Source organism: Urocampus carinirostris, chromosome 13 (genome assembly GCF_059441175.1).
Source record: "Urocampus carinirostris isolate Australia breed hairy pipefish chromosome 13, RoL_Ucar_1.0, whole genome shotgun sequence".
In the NCBI taxonomy this organism is placed as follows: Eukaryota; Metazoa; Chordata; class Actinopteri; order Syngnathiformes; family Syngnathidae; genus Urocampus; species Urocampus carinirostris.
The window spans coordinates 21,152,900-21,162,035 of record NC_142361.1 but is presented as its reverse complement, the minus strand read 5'-3'; positions in this window follow the sequence as shown (position 1 = coordinate 21,162,035).

Below are 9,136 nucleotides of genomic sequence, written 5' to 3'. Positions count from 1 at the left end.
TCAGATCTTTTTCTGCATTAAATAAAAACGACATAAGGTCCAAAAACACAACCAACAAGTTCTTAACTGCACTTAAGTGTCACAGTATACTAAGGTGAAATATGCCGTCACCTAATAACCAAATCAAGGCGACTTAACTCACCTCCAGTTGCATCTTACTCCTCACAATTGACGTTAAAATGATGGCAAGTGGAAGGGAAGAAATAGAGAGTGAATGATACTTTGTAACAGCAGATGGTCAATAATTATTTCACCCTTTAATAATTTCTCTTTGCGTGTACCGAGCTTTGAAATGTTTTACCCGCTGATGCCATCTTCTGGCTTAAGGCACTATTGCAGCCTCTGAAAAGCTGATTTTTTCAAATAAACTCTTCTTTTGACCAGAAATATAACATTGCAACATTTGTCAATCTCAACAGACCGCCAAAACAAACAATATGAATGAATGAATCATTGAATGTCCTTTATTGTCATTGTACAAGTACAGAAAAAATAGAGGGACTCTCTTTTTAGTGCAATTAAAACAAATTAAAATGGTGAAAATATGAAGAAGGATTTAAAATATCAAAGAGACAATATATTAATGATGAAAATATGTGTATATTCACAGTTGCAGTTGTATATTACAACTAGAATTGTCTTTATTGTCATTGATATCAACCTTGCGAAACATTGTATGCAACAAAATTAGACATGGCATTCTAGGCTCCGGGGTAAAACATGTTATATAGAGACTTTGAAGAGAGAAGAGATAAAAATAGTAGAATAGGCCAAAAAAAAAGTAATTAGTACAATATAGTCCTTAGAAAACTGGCCTAAGTTGTAATAATAATATTGATACATTGAAGAATAGGGCATTGTAACAATAGTGCTAATGGACGTTGTAAATGGGACCCACAATGGCAGATTTCACCCACCCTCCAATATTTTTGGAGGCAAAATAAGGTAACGTAATAAGATAACTGTAGTGCCTCCATTGTTTCCCCTTTTTAGCAAAGAGGTTTAACTTTTATGATCGCACCACTGTTTGGAATTACGTGGTCATGTGATTTCCACCAGCGATTATTGTTGTGCACCAAAGGCTTAGGAAGCCTGGTGATGACACCATGATTTTAGACACCGGTTGAACTGATCCTGTGATTGACATGTAGTATTCGTTTATGTAAACATTCTGCATTTACTGGGTTTCCCAAGTTACAAAGTTTTTTGTTTTATTTGTCAATTCTAAAGTCTTGTGTATACATTTCCTTAAACTACACAGACACTATTATTCTTGAGGACGCCACCAGGCTGTACTTGCCCAAGACACACCACAGGAAATGGTGCCCTTACAACCCAAGTAGAGGGATCCAACCAACCATACAGAAAATATAAATTAAGCTTTAAATGCTATGTTCTCGTGTGTCCGCTCCAATTTTTGACTTGGAACCTACCTTTCATCTTAATTAGAAAATTAGAGTGTGTCAATACGATAAGAAATTGCAGGGGTCCAGATGATGATTTAATTTTGATCACTATCGAAAAAGATACACATTTTTCACAAAATGTTGTAGCAATAAAATGCAGTGTCCATCCATCCATCCATCCATTATCTACACCGCTTATCCTCAGTAGGGTTGTGGGGGTGCTAGAGCCCATCCAAGCTATCTTTGGGCATTGGGCAGGGGACACCCTGAACTGGTTGCCAGCCAGTCGCAGGGCACACAGGGACCGACAACTGGCTCGCTCATTAACGCCTAGGGACAATTTGGACCGGCCAATCCACCTGAAATGCATGTCTTCGGAATGTGGGAGGAAGCCGGAGTGCCCGGAGGAAACTCACGCAAGCACGGGGAGAACATGCAAACTCCACACAGGAAGGTTGGCAGATGCAGTGTCTTTTATGTTTTTTCTTCTTGCAGAAACGGAGACAGGACCCAATATCGTCCGTTTACTCAGCTTTATTTAGACTGAGGTGATTGTCGGTCACGGGTAGCAGATCGCTTGGAACGCGGAAGTTGCACTTCCGTGCCAAGCGAAGGCTGTGTCGAGAGCGAGGAAAAAGCAGGTCGATGGTCGGGAAGGAGGAGAAAAAACGTAAAACGGGTTCAGAAAAGAGGTCAGCACCGGGAATCAGACGGGAAACAGGGCAGGATTGAGTCAGGAGTCAAAAAGGGCTTGCTTAGCGTGTAGCTAAGGTTCGCAGACGAACTGACAATTATTGACAGGAAGCCGGGGTTTAATAAGAGGTAAGAAGCCAATCAACATCTGTGGCTGTTGGCGCCAACGGAGCAGACTCAGGTGCCCCGCATCAGTAATCATGACACTCCGTATATCTAAAATCAGGAACGCAGTCCATGTTACCACATGTATCCCACTCTCTCACACACACACGAATGATTGTCATACGAAGTTAAAAAGGACTAGAATACGTTGTAAAGCTAGCAACTACGAATAGTTTAGCATCACAATATCTTCAAAACCCCAAAACATAACACTTACAGGAGGACTCCAAACTATTTCTTCGTTGTAGTATCTCCAAATTGCAGATGAATCAGGAGCTTCACGCATCTATTTTTCGAAATTCAAAACACATAGCGAGTTTTTGTCATGTAGGCTACCCATGACAGCGGGACCACGGACAAACATGGCGGTGACTTTTAATTATGCATTCCACGAAGTAAAAGACACATTTCTCCACCTGGTATGATAATTTATATATTTTTGCCCAGTATTTAAATCAATGTTTTTTTACTCAATGAAACAGTTTTTTATACCACTAAGAGGCACTAAATATAAAATATTGTCCCTTTAATAACACAAATTAAAGGAAAATTCAATGTAAAAATGCCCTAACAAATAAAAGTGTTATGTTCTTGGTTTTGGTAGGAGGCGTGGCTGGCTTCTGCTCTAATGAGACAGACCTGCCTCGAATCAGCTCAATAACCCACTATAAAAGCTTGGCCATCCAAACAATATGATTCTGCTGAATTCCTGTGTTGGACAACCTGTACTCTTGCTCCCAGTCCACTTAAGATGTGACTATAAGGTTCTCTTACTAATATACAAATGTTTGCATGGACTTGCGCCCTCTTATTTCTCTGATTTGATTTCCCCCTATGTTCCTGCATGGACTCTCCTGAAAATGCCGGTCTACTTATGACTCCGAGAGCCAAAATGTCTGCAGGCTCGAGAGCGTTCTCCATCCAGGCCCCCGTGCTGTGGAATGTTTTGCTTCCGGAGACAAGATTTGAAACCTCAGTGGAAGTTTTTTAATCTAGACTTAAGACACACTTGTATTCAAAAGCTTATGATTGACTTGACTGGATGCCCATCTCATATTTTTTATTCTGTCTTTTTCAGACTGCCTGGCTGGTGGTGATATGAGGGATGATGAGGGGATGATTTGAGATGAGTCAGCGGACCAGCGTCTGACCTGAAGCATGTCAACACCTGCATTGCAGGACAAAGACTAGGAACCTTCCCGCGGTGTCCTGCGAAGGGCTCTCCCCTGGGGGAGCCTTACGAATCCAACTCAGTCCACTCCGACTCGCTCTCTCTTTCTTTCTTGGTCCTCTCTCCTTCTTTGTCTCTCCTTTTCTCTCTTCCCCCTTTACACTCTTGTCTCTCATTTTCTCTATCCCTCTTTTTCCTACTCTCTCCCCACCTCTCTCTCTCTCTTTTCCCCCTTTTTGCATTTTACTCTGTCTTTCTCTCTTTCTATCTGTCCCTCTCTTTCTCTCTCTTCTACTCTCCTCTCTCTGTTATTCTTAGGGCGGGCGACTTCTAGAGCAACCCTGGCCCCCAGTGCAAATGCCAGTGGTGCTTTTGAACCATTCGCTGCGACCACACCCCAATCACCTGTACTACCTGCCCACGGGGCTTCCATAAATCATGCACCGGCCTGTCCGAACGTACTAAGGACTTTAGAGTCTTCGTCTGCTTGATTTGCTTGGGTCGCACCCCGTCAGGCCTGGCGGCACAGGACAGTCGCAGCCCCCTCTCCTTCGGAGAACTACGGAGCCTCCCACGAGCGAGTCTGGCGCTACTATGGATTACCTTAGGCGCCTTGAGTGACTCAACGACGACGACGACACCTGCATTGACCAGCTGGCAGAGATGAGAAGCTGCGTCGTTGCCATCGTTACTGTCATGCACTTTCCGGACAAATTTAAACATGTTACTAGTGTTCTTTTATTGATGTTTACTATGTTTGTGTACTGTGACCCATTGCTAAATCTATTCCACCCTGCTCATCCCGGAAGTGGGATTACCACTTGTGAGGCCCCTTCTCAAGGTTTTTTTTCCTTGCCCGCATGTTGGTTTGAGTTCAAGTAATGGTGTAATTGTAATCCTGTGCAGTCCTTTGAGACATTTATGTGATTAAAGGCTGTATAAATAAATGTGACTTAACTTGACTATCTGGTTCCTGTCATACTGGCTTTCTGATCCCGGCCAGCCTGCTCCCTGCCCCGTTGCCTCCCACCACACTTGTAATAAACTCTGTAAAACTGCTTCCGTCTGACGTCTCTGCATTCAGTGTTCAACCATTTACAAAACCAAAAATTCATAGCAGTTCTTGATATTTTATTTCTTAATTATGTGCTCTGGCTTTTCATTTTTTTTTCCTAGTCGAATGAAATCTTATGCAAACCTATTTTGTTAAATTTATTTTACCATGTAAATGCTAATTCTTTGAGAAGTATGGTAGATAATTGGTAACAGCATCCATCTCAGCGCTAAGCTCCTTGTTTCAATTCCAGCCTTGGGTTGTATGAAAGTTTACATGTACTTCCTGTTACTTTGAACCCACAATGCAAAAACATGCTTTGCACTTTCATGGCTTGTGTTACTTTGCAATTAGCCAGTCAAAAATCAGGAATGTAACCAAGCCTGTTGCCTAAAAACACCTCTATGAGGAGCTTTTGAGTGACATATGTTTATGTGAACTGAAATCAAGATACTAGTTTACTTGAAACAATGACAAAGCAAACTACCGTAATTTGAGAGACATGGTTTTTGTTTATGAGCCTCTGGTTTCGATGAAACTAATCTGCACCAAATTAACTTTTACACAGGAAGGTAAGATATAATTGGATTTATATTGTGAAATGCCTTAAAGTGAAAAATCAAAGCAAATCAAAACATTCAGGTAATCAAACTCTGTCCCACTACTAATTTGACCCGTTGCCTTCTGATAGGTAAACAAGGCTTAAAAGACTCAGAGACCATTTCTTCCCCAGAGACATAGAGAAATCACCACTCTGTCACAACCAGCACAAAGTGTAGACCCAATCGTGTAACGGTTACTACAGGTTTTATTGAAAGGAAGCAGAAGGGCTGCGCCCACGATCCGATATTCGCTGGACAAACAAATTGCTCTAGCACTCAAATTGTGATATCAACACGGAAGTGGATCTTCCGCAACGAGCAGTGTCAGGGACGGAAAAACTGGTCGGTAGCCGGGACTGGGAGAGCAAAGCTTGGTCGGGTCGGAAACGAGTTGTAAGCCAGGACGGGAGAGTATACGTAATCGGGATCAAAAATGGGTCGCAAGCCGGGACGGGAGAGCAGACGTGGTCGGGATCAAAACAGGTCGTAAGCTGGGACGGGAGAGCAGACGTGGTCCGGATCAAAATAGGTCATAATGGGAGACAAACAGGAGCAAAAACGGGACAGGCGGGAGTCAGGGTCGAAAATAAGGCTTGCCTTGTATACACAGAGGTTCGCAGACGAACTGACAAGGGATTTACAGGACTGGGTTTAAGTAGGGACAGGGAGCCAATCAAAATCCGCGGCGGTTGGCGCCAAGTGAGCGGGCACAGGTGACTCACATCAGTTATCATGACACCCTACACAAGTGTGCGAAACTGTGAAAAATATTTTTATTGCTAGGTGCATCGGAAAATGGGTATACTCATATCTTATCCATCGATTTATTTGGGATTTTTTGTTGCCGCTAAATATTATTGCACCGCTTTTCATTACACTTTTGTTACGATGGACTAGTTTTCATTGTCCATTTATTCTGACATTCTTTTATAGTATTATCTTAAATTAACATTTTTGATGTTGTTGCAAATAATGTTCAATACGTTGTTATCAATTACAATAAAGCCAATTCAATTCATTTTCAAATAATGCTGAATTATATACAATGCTCCATTAGAAATGATTAAATGGTAACAAGCATTATTTATCAGTGTAAGTGCTGATGGGGGGTTGAAAGATGACGATTGTGTGTTCAATTTTGATGGCTAATGATGTGAACAGTACATTTGGTCCTTTATTCACGACCCAAACGGATTTTAAAAAGGGTTGAAAATGGTCTTTACGCAACAAAACCAAAGATAATCTCTGTGCACGCGCAACCTCGCGTGTCCTCACGCCTAAAGACAAAAAAGCTTCCAGAAGACAGTAATTGGTGTACATTGGCTTCAAAAACTGAGGTGAGATGTACAATGCTTTGCTCGTGAAAAGAAACTCCAAAGCACATTAAAAGTGAATTCGTTTTGTGTAAAGTGTTTTCAGGGTCATTCCGGTCACGACGTGCGCACCTCTCCAAAAAGCGCGCACGGCTCCCGAGGCGCACTCCATACTTTCTAAAAGACGGTCACATTGTTGAAGGCTTTCACAAGAGCTGTACATATGGCATCCGGGTTGCAATTAAATGTTTTTAAGATGTTTTCCCTTTCTTGAAGAAGTTTCCTTTTCCTTTTCTCTCTCCCGGCAGCCCTTTGGCAGAAGGAGCGAGAGGGTGGGGGCGACGCGCGCATTGAATGGCGTTCCTGATAACAATCTGGTCAGCGAGTTGTTGGACTTGGATTGGTCTTCTCAAAACGTCCTTCAAACAAAACAAAACAAAAAAAAAGCCCGAGACGAAAATAAAGCCCCACCTGGTACTTCTGTTTGCGAAAATAATAAATAGATTTGGTTTCATAAATAAGCGGAGGAGAGCGTCAAGTGGCGCGTCGTGCAGGTATCACCTGCTCCAGAGCATGCAAGGCTCGTTTGTTTTGTTAAATATTGTTTAATCGCTTTTCTATCGATTCTGCTGTTATACATGCGTATTTTGCGTTTACCCACACTTTGCATAACAAGCACCGATAAAACAAAAAAACAACAAAGATTTGGGTGCTTGGCCACCTGGCTGTCATCATTTCCAAAATGGATAAGGCAGCATTGATTATTTGCAGGGCTTTTTCGTTTACTTTGGACTTTTTGCATCTCTTTTATAACGGTTAGGCGGCATGGCATATCTCGACTGTATATATTTGTCCACTTTATTGATAGCACATGGGGACCCTATTGTTTCCTAAATACATAATTGGACAAAACGTGCAGGGTTCCGTCATTATATGTTAGGTTTCGCCAAGTTCATCACAGTGAGCAACAAAAGTAATGAAATAACTTCAGCTAAGATATTCGACTTTTGATTGCACGATAGACACTACCACAACAAACTATTTGCATAATGAGTAGCGTCGATTATTCCTCCTTGCGCATCCTTTTAGATTCGTGTTATTGAGTTTGTTTGTCACACGTCTGCTTACAACAGAGATTATATTAGTTTATTTTGTATCATTATGATAGTTTTTGTCCAAATTGTCGTTGTATATCGACGTTATTTCACAACAATGTATTATAGAATACCATTTAACAAATATTTCAATATATTTTTAAATCGATTCATGTGCCATGCAATTAATCCCGTCTCAAGCAAGATAGAAAAAAAAAACGATTTAATGGCAAAGTAATACAATTGTATATCTAGAACAGCCGGTTTGGATATATATTTCGAATGGATATTTTATGCGTTTTTATTACTTTAAACGTCCATGTTATATCCATTCTAACTACAAAATGTTCCACATGAGTGCGTAAAATGCGTCCTCACAATAATCAATCAATGGCTATGCCAGGGCAAATCAAGAAGTTAGGAAACTTAACATTACATTTAAACTAATCATCTGTATTCAAAATAGATCAGTAGAAATCAATTATTTCTAAATTAATTTCTTATGAAAAGTACAAATCATGTATTTATAACAACCAATGTAACTTAAACGTTGAAAGCACGCTTAAGGCTAAATTGAAGTAACAAAATCCACCAAAAAAGGTAAAAAAAGACTTTATATGTGCATAATTCTACTATTTGTCCACCTGTTTTTAGAACACACAATATTGCGACTGATGAGAGGGGCAAACGACGCAAGACATGATGAGAACCTGAAAGCTGATTGGTCCCCTGACGCATGCTTGTTGATTCAGGCGCACAAAAAGATAAGATAAAGGCCTTATAAAATGACAGAGATGTGCAAAACCCACCATGCATTCTGCTTCCTCCTGATGTTGCAGGGAGTCACACGCAGGTACGTGAAAATGCATTTACTGGGATTTTTAGATTTGATGGGTATTAGTAAAATAATATTGTTTCAATAATGCACGTCTCCTTGGAAATCAAATTGAGTTGATAATTCCAAATGGGGAAAATGATAACGAATATTTTGATGTACTGAAAATTACTATTAAAATAGGACTGAAGAAATATATATCTTTACAGTTGCATTGAAAAATTGGGAATAACATATTCATTTCCCTATATTTCAGAATTTTGCTGCTGCAGTTATTGTTAATGCATTACTTTTCCTTGCAATCTTACCATGTAAATGCTAATTCTTTGAGAAGTATGGTAGCAATGCACTAATTTTCATTGCACTATTATTACGACTTAGGCCAGTTGCCAAGCACGACCTTCTAAATATGTCTGCCTATTTATAATGCCATTCATTTTTTATTATCACGCTTTTTGAAGTCTTTATTACATGTTTATCCTGCAGTGTCAGGTCTAATTTCGTTTCAAACAATAAGCTATTATCAATGACCATAAAGACAATTCTAATTTTTATCTTAAACAATGTTCTCAATGTTATCAATGACAATAGAGAAAGTTGTATGTCTAACCAATAACAAATAGGTTAATTATAGAAAATAATACCGTACATCTATCTGTATCTACAGCACAAATAGTTCATCTCATTTGGTTATAACATTAACATAATTTGATTTGATCATGTATTGATAGTTACTATTACAAGGGCGTTGTTTTGGCCTGGACGAAGGGGACGTTACCCCACCAATATTAACCGAACACCTT